This window comes from Falco cherrug, chromosome 2 (genome assembly GCF_023634085.1).
Source record: "Falco cherrug isolate bFalChe1 chromosome 2, bFalChe1.pri, whole genome shotgun sequence".
Lineage (NCBI taxonomy): Eukaryota > Metazoa > Chordata > Aves > Falconiformes > Falconidae > Falco > Falco cherrug.
Window position 1 is genome coordinate 83,001,784 of NC_073698.1, and position 18,071 is coordinate 83,019,854.

At 41.3% G+C, this 18,071-nt stretch overlaps 1 long non-coding RNA gene across 2 annotated transcripts in view; it reads left to right on the forward strand.

Moving 5' to 3' along the window:
• The first annotated feature begins 423 nt into the window (after positions 1 to 423).
• LOC114017739 (uncharacterized) overlaps positions 424 to 18,071 on the forward strand; it is a 68,711-nt gene continuing 51,063 nt past the window's right edge. Inside the window, exons 1-2 of one of the 2 annotated variants that reach the window (XR_003562978.2) lie at positions 424 to 689; positions 16,858 to 16,914. This is a non-coding gene — a long non-coding RNA (uncharacterized LOC114017739). The remainder of the gene's footprint in view (positions 690 to 16,857; positions 16,915 to 18,071) is intronic. The other variant, XR_003562985.2, reaches the window with a different exon arrangement.

Sequence of the window (18,071 nt, forward strand, 5' to 3'; positions counted from 1 at the left end):
AGTCATTGAGGCAGGGAGGGGGGGTTACCCTGGGGAGCTGTAGGCTGTCATTGTATCTGCTGGCCACCTTCAGCATGCCCGCCTCCTCCCTGGTTAGCTTTGGTCACTTTGCAGGTTGTTGCTTGCCGATCCTTTGTTAGATCCCTGGTGGCTGCTAGGCTGGGGTTCATGTGGATGGAGAGCAACCTCAGTGGGATTTCAGCACGTGCTGTGCAAGGCTGCTCTTTAACACAGACAGATGTTGCAGTGGGGAAGGCTGGAAGATAATCTGCCTGTTAACCTCCTGCACACTCTCACTGTGCTGTCTGAGGTCTGAGACAACTAGTAGACAAGACCCGCATTTCACATGGGAATTACTCTTTTCTTATGGGAAACAGGCAGTTTTCTGGCAATCAAACACAGCCTGACATTTTCACTTCCTCTTTTACTGCTTTAGTGTGAGAAAAGATCATTCTGGCTGAAGGCTACACCATGAAAGAGAGTTGCACTCTCCCCAGTTTTGCAGCCTAACAGTTAAAACTGAGTTATAGGTTTTTTAAATAAAACAGATGCCACTATAAGGTTGAAAACAGAAGCTGATTTAGATGCATGCTTCCTCAGATAACAAACTGCTCCTCTGTAGATGTCTGTCTCTGGTACCTGAAGCTGGGACTCTCAGAATGAATCATATGCATCGGAAACTTGGCAAGGTAAAAGTAATGCTTCTCCTGGACTCTATACTCACAAATGGTACTTTCAGTATATTGTAGCTTTTTTTATTTCTATGTTTTTAAAACTGATTTGTTCATAATATTTTGTGTCTTAAGCTATTACCCCTCCCTTTAATTCCACATGCATTGCTCCCCTGAAAATAAGAAAATGTAAAAGTCAATGCTGTGCTATATAGAGAAGTGTTAACTGAGTGTTAATGAGCTGCCACATCGGCTCCAAGCCATCTCTGTAAGCCAGCACAGTAAAACAGAATTTAAAGGCTATCAAGTCCATTTCATGGCTACAAATCCTGACCATGTTTTGCAGTGAAGTAGATGTGCTTATTATCTGGGTGCCAGTTAAACACTGCCAGCTTAATGTGTGCATGGCGTAAGTTGCCTTTCTGTGTCTGGAGTGATTATTTTACTGTACACACCTCAGCTAGATACTGGTCCTCATCCAGACCACATCTGCAAACTGAAGAATAGGAAAAGCTTTTGGATCAAGAGGAGAGCAGCAAGTGCAGAGACCGCTGGTGCTTGATGTGAAGTAGCTACAGAACACAAGGAGAGAAGGGCTGGCACATGATGGTGGCTAACAGCCTTCAAACACATCTAAAAAGCTCTTTTAGCTCCATGTGGCAGAAACATCTCTTCAACTAAAAGTGAGCCATGGAAATTCTGGAAACAATAGTGAAATCAGAAAGAAGTTCCATTTACAAGCAGTGCTCCCTCCACATTACGCTGCTGACTGCCACGTTCACGAGCACAGCCATTCCACAAAGCACTATTGAAGGCAACCATGTGTATATTCTGGTGAATATCTTTTCTATTTGCCTTTTTTATCGAAGTGGGAAGGGTGGAAGTTGTAACTTCACCAGACAGTAGAAGAACAATGGAAGGAAAGATGGTAAAAGAAAGGAGGGCCAAACAAGTTGCTGTTCCTGGCAGCAGGAATTAGTCAGTCAGTGAGCAGGATGGTAGTAATCAACCTTGGATTTCTTTGCAATAGCTCCTCTTCCTTTTTTCTGGATGGTGCTCAGCTAACAGTGATAAACATGTTTGAGGAACCTACATAGGATAAAATTCTCTCTCTTTCATGAGTTAGAAAAAGATGACGAAATCATCTGTTTGGACTCTTCTTTCTGGGGAAGACTAACCAAAATACAGGCACTTGGTGAATTTGATGTAGAGAGCTGTCAAATCTCAGTTTTGTTGTGGTCATCAGGTGGGCATCACTCATAACTGCATCACTGCATTGGGTGGACTGTGGGTACGTGGTGGTGCAGACATAATCTGCTTCCACCCATACCCATTCTAGTAGAGGAAGATCAGGTGAAGATACGTGAGTCAGCCCTATCTGTGCCAGCTTGTTTCCAGAAGCTGTACTGTCTCAGTGAGAGAGGAAGGAAATATTGTATTGGTTCTCTGTGTTAGGATACAGCACATTGTAACTTCTCTGGTCCTTAGCATCTTGGAGATTGCTGTCCTGTGCTTTGTTGCACTGGGTGAGTAAGACTATTGAAGTACCAGGGAGAGCTGAAGGAATTTGTATTTGGACAGTAAGTTGAATGGATCAGGAGCTGAGCTGTAACACGTGTGAGCTGACTTCTCCAACCCACTTAAAGTAAGCAGATGTGGGATGTCTGCTGAGACTCCATGACTCTGTAAATAGCTCTTACGGCTCCATGTCTAATTTAGTTGGCAAATTTTATTCTGGAGGTAGTTTTTTTCTTAGTTCACCTTATGTAGCCAGCAGAAAACTTGTCACTTAACACACCTTTGATGCTACACTGCTAGTTTTACCTCTCTTCAAACTTATTCAGAAATACTTATTCAAACCTTGTTATAAAGCTTGGTTTTTTCTCAGTTTCTTGCTGCATATACAGCAAGAAAATAATACAGATTCAAACACTTTGAGTACGCTTCCATGGAGGTGAGATTTAAAAGAAGAGTTGCAAAATCTGAGATGTAAAATCCTAGATAAATGCAATTGCTGAAATTAACAGGTAGGGTGCTTTACCAGTTTGAGTTGAGAAAACAACACTCCATTAAGAAGTCTTCCCAGAAAATGAAGGGTTAATCTTCTTTTCACCTTCTAAGGAAAAAATAATTCCAGCCTGAAGAACCAGTTTTTAATTCTGTGTCAATCAGAGATTTCCTAACAGAAAACAATGATTGAAGATTTCTTGTACACACACTGGAGAAACTGGTATCATCTAGAGAACAGTAAATAAAACACAGTTATCTGCCTTTTAGCCCTTTGGGCTATGATTTTTTCTTAGCATCAAACTATAATTCTCAAATAGTTTAAGAATACAAAATAGTTAAGAGAAAATATTTAAGAACCTTTGTGCATCTTATTGAAAACAGCTGATTTCAAGGGTATGTTTTTATGAATAGGGATAGTTTTATACCTGTGCTTGGACACAGTTCTGAATTAGGACCTCAGGCTCATTTACATAGGAGATTCAACTTAATTAGTCCAAATTCACTTAAAGTGTAAATTGAAAATGGATTAAGCTTTATACAAAGCTGAATTAAGACTACTTTAATTTTGAAAAGTCTTTACAGGGTTAAATATGCTTTAACTAATCTGCTTTAAATTAAGCCTTTAGTTAATTTGGATTAATTTTCCTGAATATCTTTGTGAAGACCAGCTCAGAGTTAGGATCCAGTCCTGCAAATACTCACAGAAATATTTCATATTAAATTAATTATTCCCATGCTTAAAATTAAGAATGTGCGTAATGCTAGGTATGCAGGTAAGGTCAGCACATGCTTAAAGAGCCCTGCGCATCTTTGCAGCAATCTCAAACATCTGATTATGAATGAGTTTTCACCGCGATTGATCAGCTTGTCTAGTATCAGCAAAGAATATATAGTCAGATTCCTTGCTTGCTTTACTGTTTGAATGCATGTACAAATACTTGAGGGACACAGCCCATTTGGTATCGTCTCCAACCTCATTCAGACTGGACCTGGAAAGCTATACTAGAGTATTTGCTGTGTGTTGATTTTGCATTTCCTTCTGATGTTTGTGATAATAGAACGTTTTGTTTCCATATCCTTACTAGCGATGAGTTTATTTAAAATTATTTTTAAAAAAGCAACCTTGTGCCCATGCTCTTGAAATGGTTGATATGTTCTTGGCCTGTTTAATTAGTTGGATGGAAAGGATGAGGTCTGCTTCCATTCCAGTCAAATATGAAGTGTTTCTGTTGAAAATGTCCCAACAGAAGGATTCCTGTGAATAATTTTTGGTCCACAGTTTGTCAGTGAGAAGCTGACGTCAAAGAATTTGTTTCTGGTTAGTTCTGCTTTGAACATTAGTAGACATTTTCATGCTTAGGCTTAAAAGGAATGTAAGTTCTGCAGTCAGGTGTCCTAGGAAAATAATTATTTCCCAATTCCAACAGGTGACATAGGAGTCCAGTAAATTAATTTGCTTGCTGGAACAGGGCGAAGCTTCCCTTTCGCTCCTTCAGAAACAGTGGAGAACACGAGGATTCATTCTCTGTGCCCATCTGAAGAGCCCCATGCCTTGAGAAGGGAGAATGTGTACCTGTTCTCAGCAATGCATGTCCCTGACTTTCAGGTTTGGGCTTGTCAATGTTCTCCACATGTTCCTCATATATGCTGGGGAAGTGGGAAGCTCATAGCTGTCTTTAGGACAACCCTGCTCTCCAGGTGGTACGGAGCTGCTGCGCTAACCTCAAGGCAAGGAAATTTGCTATCCCAAGCTTTTGGTTGCTCTTGATATTTGTGACAAAGTGGACTCCGGCTTTCTTGCTTGAGGCTACACAGCCTTGCAGTGCACACGCTGCAAAGCAATTAGTGCCCACAAGTAGATACGAGGGGGGAGCTATGGGAAGGACCTGGCAGGCCCCAGTGCCTCCCAGCAGCGAGCTCTGTCAGGGTGGTGAGCTCGGTGCCAAACTGGGCAAGGTGCATACTGCATGGCCTCTGGACTCACTGTGTATATCTTTTCTGCCTCTTGAAAGGGACCCTGTGCAAGCTCATCTGGTCAGATCTACCTATCAGTGCGGAGGGTTAAGCTGGAAATATAGCCTCTGGAGGGGTGGGAGGATGCCCTGCAGCACTGTATCCCCAGGTGTTGGAGGCCTGTTACCCTGGTGGACATATCCCAGGCAGGCTGCCTCTGGGCTGCCTGCAGTGCTCTGCACATCTCCCATGGTTTGCCTGTGACACAGACCCACACGGGGCAAGCAGAGGCTGGGAGAGCACACCATGCTCGCGGCCACGCTTGGGGGCAGCCACCAACAGCTGTGGTCCTGTAGACTCCGGGAAGGGGAGAAGGACAGGTCAGGCCTTGCAGGCTGATGGTTTCCTGCAGGTTCTGGCAGTGATGCTGTCTCAGTTTGCATTCAGCTTACAGGTTTTCAGTTCTCCTCACAATGAAAAGGCTAGGAGCCCAGCTAAATGGAGATGCCAGAGTATAGTTGCATAGGAACGATTTTCACAACTATGGGACTGCAGGAGATATATATATTTATTTTTATATATATATTACTCATTATAATGAAATTGTAGCTAGCTGTAGTCTCAGTGAAGCTATCTGGAGTATTTAAAGTCCTGTTCTGGCTGACAAACGCAGTGCAACACTGGCTCTCCAGCGCCTGATGCACTTGATGTGCTGCATGGGAGGGACTCTTGCTGGAGGCTGCTATCCCTTTTGGTTGTTTGGGTAGTTCTTTGCTTTTCTGCCTGCAGTTTTAGTGAGCTGAACGCAGCGTGGACAATACAGAGGTCATATGCAGAGAAACTCGTGCAGGGCAACCAGGAGCAAAGGGTAACAGAGAGAAGGAAAAGTCATTACCATCTGTTTGAGGTAAAAGGGAGGAGGATCTGTGGTGCCTCACGGTCTAGTAAAAGACACGATTTGGCTCTGGTTGATCTTCGTTGTGTGGCTGCCAATGCTGCACCAACTGTGACAGGTAAGATCTTGCCTTCACTCCTGAAATGAGGAGACAGGCCTGCTACTGATGCAGTGAAGCTCAGTGTTTTCTCTCTGGGGTGAGGAGGGAACAAGGAGAGCAAAAGGCAGTTTGCTGCAGCGTGTCTTATGTATGGCCTAATTACTGAGAGCCAGCATCACCAGCACCTCCTTCTGTCATTGTTCACAGCTGCAGAGGCAGACAACCCCAACTATTACTTCTAATACCTGACAGATCACAGACCTACCCAATTTTGCACAAAGTGCATAATAATGTCATAGGCGGATATTGGCAGGAAAGGTATTATGGGATGTTTCAGTTTATGCTTTCTCAACAAAAACACAGATATATATTTGTATACATGCTTATGGTGCTGACTGATAAACAGCATGCATTGTTTCAAAGTAAAGGTTCTCAGGGTGTGTAACAAAATCTGAAGCTCTTCTTTGAGAGTCTATTGATAAGCCACTTAGTGCTGAAAAAATGTGGTGTGATATCCCACTTACAGGTGATAGTAAGGAGATTGTAATGTTTCTGACTTTCTAGAGCCTACGAAATTCCCTTACCGCAACCTTGTAGGCCATATGTATTTAACTTGGGTTACTTAAATGGAGTTATACAAGGCTACAATTTGCTACATTACTGCCTTTAAAAAGCCTGAAATGCTCACACACTTTTTTTTTTCTCTCTCTCTGTGAGTGAGAAACAGTGTTAGTCTTATGGATTTTGAAGGCCTTTTATGAAATTGATGATACAGGAGAAAAGATTATTTTCATAAAGCTAGGGTCCCTTGTGTTGCTCTGGTTTTGATTAGCCTGTGTGCTTTGAGACAGACTTCATGGTGAGTGACTCGTTTAAATGCTACTTAGTTTTTAATATTTCATTTGTTGCCTTTAGAGAAAGTGAGATGTCCATAGGAACTACCATTAACATCCTTTACTGTGTTCCCGAAGGTTGCCTTCTACAAGAGAGATTATTGATTGTGACTCTTTGAAGGAGAATTGGCCAAAATTAATCCTTCTTGACAGGATTTCTTCTTGGGATAGGACCTGAGAGGGGGCAGTTTAACAAAAATAGCAAACACAGTTACAAACGAAACAGAATTTATTTCAATCTCATGAAGGAATTTCGTGAATTTCTCTGGTTCTAATAATACATCACCTTGCTGTGCAAGTCTGCTTCCCACCACAGGGCAGTAGAGGAAAAGCTGCTTTTTTCATACCAGGAGCCTTTTATGTCAGCAAATGGGCAATAATATGTTCCTTAAGAATTAGTGTTTCAGTCGGTTGGCACAGGGAAGAGAGGAATTAGAGTTCTGTGTCTAAGGACAAGGTCTACTTTTGTGAATCACAAATTGTAGTAGATTGGCAGAATTGGCCTATGAAGCAGAGGCACAGCGTTCAGAGCATTACATTCATTTTCATATGTCACTATGTGTCTGCACTGGAGATTGTCTTTGGGGATCTGTTCAATGTAGACAGAGTTCTTCCTTCAAAAACACACACTAAAAATAGTGACAGGTATGAGAGGGTTTTTTAATTTGAAGGACAGAGAGGGCTGCCAGAATGGTGAACAAAGCCAAATCCCTTGAGACAAAAGGAGACACAGCTTCCTAATTTCTTAACATGATATGCATTTCTGAAACAGCAAAATCAGGAGACGCTGTGGAATTAAAATTCTGACCTCTGGGTCCAAGAGGTGGCTGGTCCTGAGCTAGATTAGCACCGTTATAATGATTTCCCTAGGCTTATAAATACTACCTCAGATCTTAACCTCCCTCCCTCTACCCTTTTCAAATATCTGCAATAGATACAGGAAAAGTGCCGCAAGTCACAAGCTATTTTAAGCTTTTTGTGACACCCACAGGGAGGAAGAGAGGAGGAAATCCAGGCAAATGTGGAGGTGTAGTTTCCTCAAGTTCAGTTTATGCAGCTTCTGTGAGAATTAAATGTTGCTGGGAGGGGAAGAACGGACAGCTCAAAATCTCAGTCCTGAGCCCTGGACAGGATTTGGTCTCTGCATTTGACTCCGTGGTCCTGTATATAGGTGAACTTGGGCACCACTGGAGTTGTGCTGCAGGAATCAGTGTTTTCTCAGAGCAGATCACAAAAAGGTAGTAATAACAGTGGCAAGCAATTGGTTATAGACTCTGAGCTCGAGAGTTTGCAAGGATTATCCTCCCAGTCCAAAAGACCCTAAGTGAAAAAGCTGTGCCACGTGGGTTCCTCACATTGCCCTCCCCATGTAAGGATCAGTTCCCAGGAGTTCCCTGAATGTTACAAAGAAATACATAATTCAGAGAGCTTGAGAGATAAGATGTGTGGCATCTTTTTCATAAGCCAGTGTTTATTACTAGGACTGTATACCATTAATTTATTTATTGCAGTCCTACCTATTGCAGGCTCTGCTAAAGCAGTTTTTTTGATAAAAAAGCATTTTTCTGGGCACATGTGTTTTAGGTAAGAAACTGTCCAGTGAACATCACTGAGTAGTTACCATAAAAATGAGTCATTTCCATAGATCTAGTAAGTGCAGAGATTTCCAAGCCCAGGCCTGCAGACAGGGTTTTTGTAAAGGTAAATGTTTGCTTCTCCTTTGCATCGAGTTTGGTTAATTGTTTACTCTCCCATTGCACCTGAGCACAACGCGGGGAAGCAGATGCTGTGCATGTATCCCAGGTCATTTTATTCCAAGCACACCAAAGAGAAAAAAAGAAATCATTAATATTAAAAAGGACAGCTCACTTCTAGCAAAGGCTTCAGCATGCCATCGTGTCCCTGTTCTTGCTCAGGAAATACTTGCTTCACCTGCCTCACATAATCCGTTTTTAAGTTGTTTCATGAAATCTTGGATCTTACTTCTTTCTGATTCTTTGCTATTTCCCCAACTCATTCCTTCAGTAACTCACAGTGCTTTTCATCCAAGGTAATTTTGTTTATTTTGGATAAATAACATTCAGCTATTCTGCTCCCAAAGCTTTGTCCCATGTAACCTTTTATGGCTCCGTGATAACTTCCTCCTTTTCAGCTTTAAATTGCTCCCTGAATCTCGTGGTAAAGTCTGTTGCAAAGAGGAAAAAAGAACAGTTTGTTCACCAGCTCTGGGCTGGGGCAGACAGGATGTAAGGGTTTGAAACCGCAGCAGAGACTTCCTCCCAGCCTCATGGTAAGGAAGCGTTAATGGTAGATTACTTAGGGAGGTAGGTCTTAAAAGAGAGAATAAAAAAAAAAAAAGTCAGAGATGTTTGTAGTTTTGCCTCCTGGACTTTTCCTCAGTCCTATTTTCTGTAAATCCATAATTCATCCAGAAATTCTTCTCAACTTCTTCTCACCTGCTGTAACTTCTTTTTTTGGTGGCTTCTCCCCCAATACTCTGTTGACTGTTCAGTGTATGTTCATGGCGTAGCAACTGTATCTATATAGTCATATGGATTTATTATTAGAAATCCTTATATAGCATTAATAATTGCGATACAAACCATTTATATCTGTGAGTAGTAGACTTTTGATCAAGACAATGGCAAGATATGTTATAGAAAGAAGAAAGTCTTTTGGTGGAGATATTTCTGGTTTTTTATAATATATTTGAGACTTTCTGTCACTGGCAACAACAGTCAAATGTATTTGTTTGTTTAAAAAGCATTTTTAAAAGGCCAAATTAACAAAAGCCTTTTTTACCTTCCACTGACAACCAATCCCTTTACATACACTTTTCTTGAAATTAAGTTATTGCTTCAACATTTCTCATATTCTGGAGTCTTCCCCTAAAGCTACTTCATAATGTTTACGATTAAAATAATACTAGGATTATACTTAAGTATCAGAGGAGCAGGTCGTGAATATTTTATATGCATATGTGCAATTTTTAAATTGTTATGTGTACATTGTATGACAATATGGCATGATGATATATTGTATAGCAATTGTTAAAGTTATTATATGTTGCTATGGTATTTTATTTCATTTACAGGAGATTTGTGTAAAAATGATACCTGTTTGATCCTTGTATTTTTGTCCTCTTTGTGCATTGTATATTGTGCAAACCCTACTTGTCTTTGATATCATTTATACATGGTATAAATATAATCCTTACTTCACTGAAAATAAGACTTTTTGCTCAGTTTTATTCAGATGTTTAAAATCTTTTCATTTGGACTCAGGTTGAAAACTGAACTGAAATTGATTTCTCTATGAGATGGAATGTCCTAAAATATTTCAATTTGTAATGTTTAATTTCAAAAATTCCTCTCAAAAAGTTTGGATATTCCTGATCTGAAATGCTTGGTTTGCACTTGGTGAAGGAGGAGGACCCGTTGCCACTTAGTTCACTGTGACATTAATTTCAGTCTGTCTGGCAAGCTGTGGCGCCCATGGGACACGTCTTAGGTATCAGATGCTCAGATTCTGTTAACTGCTTGGCTTTTGGCAGGACCATCTGCACCTCCTTGCAGTGCCTCGGTCTCTGATGGAATACAAAATCCACATCACATCTCAGGTTACCATGTGAAAGGTGTAGCCTGACCAACCTGTAACAGTTTGATGTGTGGTGGCTCGGCTGGGTCAGGGAACCATTCTAAGTCAAAAATCGCTATTTTTTTTGTTGCATTGGTTATTTTTAACTCATAACCATTCTTCAGTCTGGTTCCTAGCATGGCCCCGTGAGTAGCTGTTCTAGCACAGTCAAGATGTAGCATGGTATAGGGGCATGCAGCAAGGTGCAGGGGCTGCTTGCATTGGCACTGAGGCTGAAGGAAATGGTCAACAAACTGTGGCAAGGGTTTCCTTTGCTCCCTGACTCCCCGACTTTGCTGCCAACCATGAGGGAACAGCGTTAAATCATGAGTTAACGGGCAGTCTGCTGCTAAGCTTGAGCCTAAAACCATCCCAAGGTGCCAAGGAGAAGACTTGACACTGCACTGGTAGGGTAAGTTCCCAGCAGGTAGATTGTACAATATGTAGGGGGATAGGGAGAGGTTAACTTGAGCAAAGGCTAGAGTAAGTTTTAAAAGATGACACAAAAAAACCAACAAACCACTCCCGAATCTGTGTCTTGCCTAATCCTGTCCATCCCTTGTCTTAACTGGACTAGGAGCTAGAGGGGTGGTGGTGATTGTTTAATCACATTCTTACATTCTTAACACCTTGCAAGCCACATTTCCTCTCACCAAGTAAGAGGGGGTGCTGTGCCAGGCACAGAGAAGCTATAGTATCAGCAAGCTTCCTGATCCTGTGATAGGTGTGATGAAATCAGTGTTTCCTTGAGGTCTGTGTAGTGACCCAAGTGCATGAGAGCAATGTAAGCTACCTAGGATAGTTTTTCTCTCATCTTGCATTCCTTTTGCTTCTCAGTGTTGGCTGACAGCTGTGGAGCTGAGGTGACCGTTCTACAGGAGCAGAGAGAACAGGAGATAGAGGCTGTGGTCCTAGTCCTTGCCTATGTTCTTCCTGAAGGGTGGGAAGCAGAGAAAGCCTTCCAGAGAAGCAGCAATAAGGCATTGCCTTAGAAAAGCCAACTCTCTGTTTTTTAGCAAATATTTGGGTTTGTACCTTGAGGCCAGCAATGTTTGAAATGCCTTTCTTACCCTGAGGCCAAAGAAGTTTGTGCTTTGATTTGAGCATTCATTCTGGTCTGTATTTAAGCCATCACAGGGTAAACTATCACATAAGGAGGGCTCTCAAAAATGCTCATTGTGTCTCCACCCTCTGGTTTCTATTTCATCACAAGTGATGAAGGATTGAAATTTCGTAACAGGTAAAGTGTAGAGGTGGCCCAGAGGGTTAGCACTGTCACCTGGGCTCTGAGTGCCTGGTAAAGGACTTCTGATCAGCATGTTTCTCTAAGGCTTGGAAAGCCTACTTCACTGTGCTGCAGTCAAGCAGCAGCATAGATAAGCTCCAAAGCTTCCTCCAGACTTTCACAGCCAAGGCAGATTGCTGTAAAGAGAAGCCTTGGGGAAAGAAGTTTTTCCAGCCAAGTGGATCCCATCAAATAGTAACATGTTTGTCCATTCCACTGAGTCCTCCTGCAAACCTGAAAAGTGGGAAGATCCATTTCTCACGCACAGTCCACCTGCCTTTCTGAGGAGCTCCAGAGCAATGAATATGGGCTGCAGCCTATGAGATGCTCTGGGGTTTATTGACCTTAAGGAAATCCAATTGACTTCAGCTGTGACGTCAGATGAGTGCTGTATTTTCAAAACCCTTTGCAAATGTACCTCTGCATTCCTAAGATGGTAGCCTTGTCTAATGGTTATGATAATACCCATGTGTCAAAACTGAAGTGTCATCTGTTACCAGTGGCTGTGTGACGGAGTCTCTTCCTATATCACAGCATGCCCATTTGTAAAATGGATAATATTTAGTTACAGCAGAGAATGGTTTTGTAGGACTGATAAAATGTCTGCAAGCAGTGCAGAATCTTTAAAAAGAAAGATTGCTCTTTTCTTGATTAAGCTGTGTATCAACAATTATTCCATTTCTTTACACACACAAAAAAGCTATCGCTTCTGTACCACAGTTGTCAAAGCTTCAATGTAAAGGCAAGGATGAAAGAGTTTATCTCTCCTTCCACGGTGAATGGAGTAATACAAATGTTACTATATACCTAACATTCGGTCCAGCCACAGTCAGATTGCCATCTAATTTTGAGAAAAGCAGATTTAGTGTTGTGAGATGGAGTGCTCTCTGGCAGATACCATATTCCTTAACTGTTACTGACTGCTTGCTCACAAACGGCACTTTGAGCATCATACACAACTAGTTTCTTTTTGTAAGTGATCAGGAGACCTGGAGGAGGAAGAGGAGGAAAGGGCTGCTTCATTGGAAGGGCTTTGCTCAGAAGTACCTAAATCTTTCTCTCCCACTGAAATTACTGATTTGACTTTTTAGTTTAAATTAGTATTTGACTGGATGTGGTCATTCTTTGCCCTTGTCAGAGCTTAAAAGTTGCACACAAGTAACGATGTCAGTTGTGAGGGTGACTTCTCACCAGTGTTGTCATATCTGTAAAAAATACCATTATATATGTAGTTACATGTAAATAATGAAGTGGCAGAGTGTTCCCTTGTCCCGCAAGGGAGCATTTCTACCAGAACAAACCACATCTGAATACCAGCACAACTATGTCTCCAGTTAGGAGAATGTACTGCTTTGCAGGTCTCTTACATTAACGGGGGGAAACTGGGAAGCAAGGGAAAGCATCGTGAAGACTTTCACCATCACAAGACTGAGATTAAGCATTACACCAGGTAGCACTGATGTTGTATCTCTTTTAAACCCATGCAGCTGGTAAATTCCATCTGGTCTTACACCACTTGAAAGTAAGTGCAGATGAACCCTTAAATTGTTTTTGAAACAACTCATAGTAATAATTTTTTTAATCTACATGATTGCTGTCTTAAGTTAAATGGATACCAGCCATTCTTGAATTGGATTTGAAAGTGCCTGTAGCAGATAGAAAAGTCAACATTTGACTTTTTTAGACCACTGACAAAGATTTGTTTGGGAACCACAGTAAGACGTGATGCTTTTTAAAAAGCCGACAAATACAGATGTAGGGTGTAGCACCAACCATCCAAAGCATTCAGGCTGAGCTCTCAAGCAACTGGATAAACTGAGAAGCTCTTTCTGAGCATGTACACCAGCTGTAGGTGTGTTTCTGTCTGTGTGGATTTAGAGACTGCTGGCATAGCCAAGAGAGAAGAAAATACTGTTCTTTGGAGTCAGCTCACCAGGAGCTGAAGAAAATGGAAAGGCACAGATTACACCACCTTACTTTACCAGTGCCGGTTTTCAGTCTTTATATAGGTATGCTTTATGAACTGTCATTTTGCAGGTTTCTCTAGCTGCCTGTGCCTGTAACCATACTTTTCTTTTATGGTGTACGGTTCTGCTTCTCTTCTTTTCTATTTGCTGTCCTGAAGCAATTCTAATGTATGCTGGTGCCATGATTTGGAGGTTACCTGCTGCCCATGAAACTTTGGGATCACAGGATCTGTCCTATACTAAAAGATTAATTTGGAAAGTAACTGAGCAATAGATCGATTGTTAAACAGTGTTCTAAAGCTATGATCACCATTTTAGGTCAAAGTTAAAATAGTCAAGTACCAATTGCTGTGGCTTTCCTTAGCCTTCAGTCACTTACTTCAGTGCAATTCAGGGGCATTACCCAGTATTTTAATGCTGATAACCCAGAGGTTCGGAATGTAAAGACATCGCTGCAGTTTCAGATACCAGCAAATATTTATAGCGTGTGTCTCAGCAGTTTTCTTTCTTCCCTACAATTATTTGAAGGCTGTAAGCCAACTCCAACACCCACAGCAAACTGGTTTAAATCGAGATTTAAATCTCCAAGCAGGAAATCTTGGTTTAAATAATAGATTTTATCTCTTTTTGCAGTTGTCAGTTATGCTAGTTATTTTTTAAAAGAAAAGTTAGTTTTCATGGGTTGGTAACCATTAGAACACCTTGATTTATAAAAAGAGGAAGTACTCAGTGAGTGAGGTCTTTCTTCTTGTTAACAAAAGGTATTTATCTATGCACATTTATAATAGAATCATAGAATCATAGAGCCATTTAGGTTGGAAAAGACCCTTAATATCATTGAGTCCAACCATTAACCTAACATTGCCAATTCTACAACTAAACCATGTCCCTAAGTGCCACATCTACATGTCTTTTAAATACCTCCGGGGATGGTGACTCAACGACTTCCCTGGGCAGCCTGTTGCAATGCATTATGATGATAAATTAAGAATCACTTTATCAGATTCTTAGTTTTGTCATATTTTTAATTGGAAAATGAAAGATGGTTCATTTATTTCCAGATTTGTTTTCTTGGTTTTATGAACCTATGTTTGCATGAAAACTAGAATTCAATCAAAATTTCCCAGAATGGCCTAATACTCTTTTTGTTACTTAAATAAACTACCTTAAGTGATATCTCATGAGAAAATTTAAAAAACAGACATTTTTTTCTAAGTTTACAAGTAAATAACTGGAAGTAAGTTATCAGTCACTGAAGTAAGTCATAGCCAAGCTATTGCAGAACTCATTTTTATTCATAAATTGGAGAAGGAAAAAAAAAGTCGTCCCTTTTTTTATTTTTTTTTTAAACTTCTCTAGGGTTTCTCAACTTGAAATGCACTTGTTGAATAGAATTGACTGAATAAAATAAAGTACTTAAATATTCTGTATGTGCAAAAGCCTACTGCTTCCAAATCTGGTTTTCTGCTTCAGCAAATGCTTGTCCCAGGCAACCCACCTAGTTCACCTGTCTAGAACTTCAGCAGTAACAATATGTTGCTGAATGTTATTTAAACAAATGATATAATTTTAAGCCTTGATATGATTTGTTTTAATTTCACATTTCATTTAAATATGTTTATCTTTGAAGTCTTTATTTCATGTAATGTTGTTTAGTTTTTAAGTGCTTGGGTTTTTTTGTCAGCTATGTCCACTACCAAGGAGGGTAGGGAAGGCAGTGGCTTGTGTTCTGCGTAGCCCTACTAATTTAATTCAAGTTATGCAGGTTGTGAATTGGCACAAAGTTTGTGCTCTCAAAAACAGCAAACTGCATTAAAATGACCTGGAAACCTCATTTTCCAGATGGAGGAGGGTATTTTGAGCTCAAGCACTTAGAGGGGAAGGGAACCAGCCACAGCTGCTCTAAGAGGTTTCCAACCTAAGGATTTTGCTGTGCCAGGGTGGTGTCCCAGGAGAATGGTGGGGCTTAAAGGGGAGGGCAGAAACTGCTCTGTTGTGAATGAACACGTGCAGCAGGTTAGCATGTGACCCATGGCATTACATGCCCTATAGGAGCAATTGTCTTCCAGCTAGTATTACCTGGCGTGGCACGTATTCTGTATCATGCAGCAAGTAAGATGCTATGCATCTCTTCTACTACCATTGCTGCTGCATTTGGCTTTAGAGCAGGAAGATGTCCCCATCTCCTTGCTCTTTCTGAGACTCTAGACATAGGGGACATGCACAGGAGAAAGAACTAATTCTAAGGGTGTTCTTCTGTAAAGCTTGTTGCACTTCAATGTGGCGGGCTCTGTGGTCCTTGCCCAGCTCTTAGAGCACTGACCATTGCACTCCTGGTGGCTCATACCTTATCTTTCAAAACAGAATTTACTTCATTGCTATCTGTGCATTTTGGACAGACAAGCACTTTTCCAGCAAAATTCTAGAAAACTATTTCTTGATTGACAGCTGAGCACATGAGCACAGCTGAGCACAATGTGCTGCTAGTGTCTCCTGGCCTGGCCAGGAATTCCCTGGGCTGAGAAATACTCATCTCTGGCAGGAGCAGCATCTAGCATCATCCCTGCTCAACATCTTTTTTTCCTCTGTATAACAGTATAAAGAAGAGGATGGAGGTCACAGCAGCAAATAACAGTTGAGGCATAGGGCATTTCCCAGGGAATTAATGGCTGGCTGGGGTTAATGGCCCTCCAGTTTGCTTTGGGCCATCAACTCTCCCAGCTACTCATTAATCCCTAGGAAATGCCCTGTGACTCAGTTGTTATTGCTTAAGCGGGTAGTATGAATCAACAATATTCTGCATCTGCTCTAGGTATTTTAGACAAGAATGGAAGGTAATAAATGTGCTTTTATTGTGAAAATCTGCTGTATTTGCATCCAAAAACCTTTAGTTCTCCCTCTTAACATTGATCAAATGTACTGGAAAAGGATTCCTCATCAGTTAAGTGATGTCAGAGGCTAGCAGGATACAGACAAAATGGCTCACCTCTTCACTCCAAGATCTATTCGCTTTAGCTTTTTCACCCCCAGCAGCCCATTTGCAGGTTGTTTTATACTTTTGCCTGAGTGGATTTTAGAACATGGACAGTTCTTCATGTTAACTAGTAGGAACTCACTTAGCAGGGGTAGCTGAGTATTATGTTCTAGACAGGGGTTGCTGAGCAGGAGTCCCACTTACACCATCCATCTGCTTTGATTTTGGACAGGCTTGGAAGCATTACATTAGCAGAAAACTCCTTTGAGACAAGTCAAAAGGAAGACACTTAACAAGTGTCTTTGCTGCAAGACAGGGAATGAATAGATATGATCAAGACTGAGTTGTTTGTAGAGCAGGTAATACATAGGTAGAAGAAAAGGACATGATACATCTTTGTTGGGAAAAAAACCACTATGTTTTGGCTCTTCACCTATCATTTATTTATTACAATTTTGAGTTGTGCATTGCAGGTGATGGACACAACACATCCTGAGCTCCACTGTAAAATGCAGTCCCTTCTGCCTTAGGTAAGCTGAATTCAAAACCTTATACATGCATAGTCTAATTTTGTCATGCACAGATTCTGCATATAACTTACCATTATATGAAATTCCATAGCGTTGCTATGGAAGAGCTCTAATTTTATAGTAGCCACACACACTGCAAAAATAAAAAAAAATTTCTCCATCACTCATATATAAGGAGGTAGGCTCTAGCTGGACCTGTACCCATCCTTGTATGAATGGGTCCTAGTAAGTTCTGTGGGTTTGCTCAGAGCCTATTTATTTCATCTCCAATGTGGTATTTGCAGGCATGCCCCTTGTCCCTGAGCTAAGCAGCAGTACACCTCAGAAGAACAAAACAGTGGAGATGACTCACTCCCAGACCAGAGACTGACTGGATTGATCTGAATGCATGTCAAAAAGCATTCAGAGGAGGCTAGTTACACACAGACGGGTGCTGGAAAAAGTATTCACAGACATGCTCTAAACCATCTCCAAAGTCCCACGCTGGGGTAGAAGACTGAGTGACGCAGATACCTGCAAGTAAAAGCAAAAGACAGATGCCAGGTCTACCTCTTTCTGACAAGGAATTGGAAAATTTGTTCTTGTTCCCAGCGCACTGGGAATGGTTGCCCAGTGTTGCAATGTCCAAGCCGATTGCTTGCCTGTCTGAGCAGACAATCCTCAGATCAAATAATCATTTTTTTTTCTATTTGTAGGCTGATATAGGAAAACAGCATGGCTTGCTGTCTTTTTCGGCAGAGGTTCCAAGCCAGGCTCAGACAGCCTGGGTCTGGCTCGCTGTTGGGTGCTCTGTGTTGCAGACAGACAAAGTGTTCCCTGTCCAGTGCCTTGTGCTGCTTCTGTGGAGAGGCTGCAGGCCATCAGGCCTCTGGGAATGCTATTCTTCAGGAGCAGCCTGCACATTATTACCTGCATTGTGATCCAGTCTCCCACATCTACCCGCCCAATGCATTTAAAAACACTCTTGTGGGTTTCAAAAGTTCATATGACTTCTCTGATACTTCTGCAGTCTACAGCAGATGAGGGAGCTGGGAAAGGAGGAAAGTGAAGCCAAAAAAGTTACATATACAGGAAGGAAGCTGCTGAATTCACATAAGACAGATAGTGGACGTACATCTTAAGAGAATCTGTCTCAGATACCAGCAGCTTTGATATAT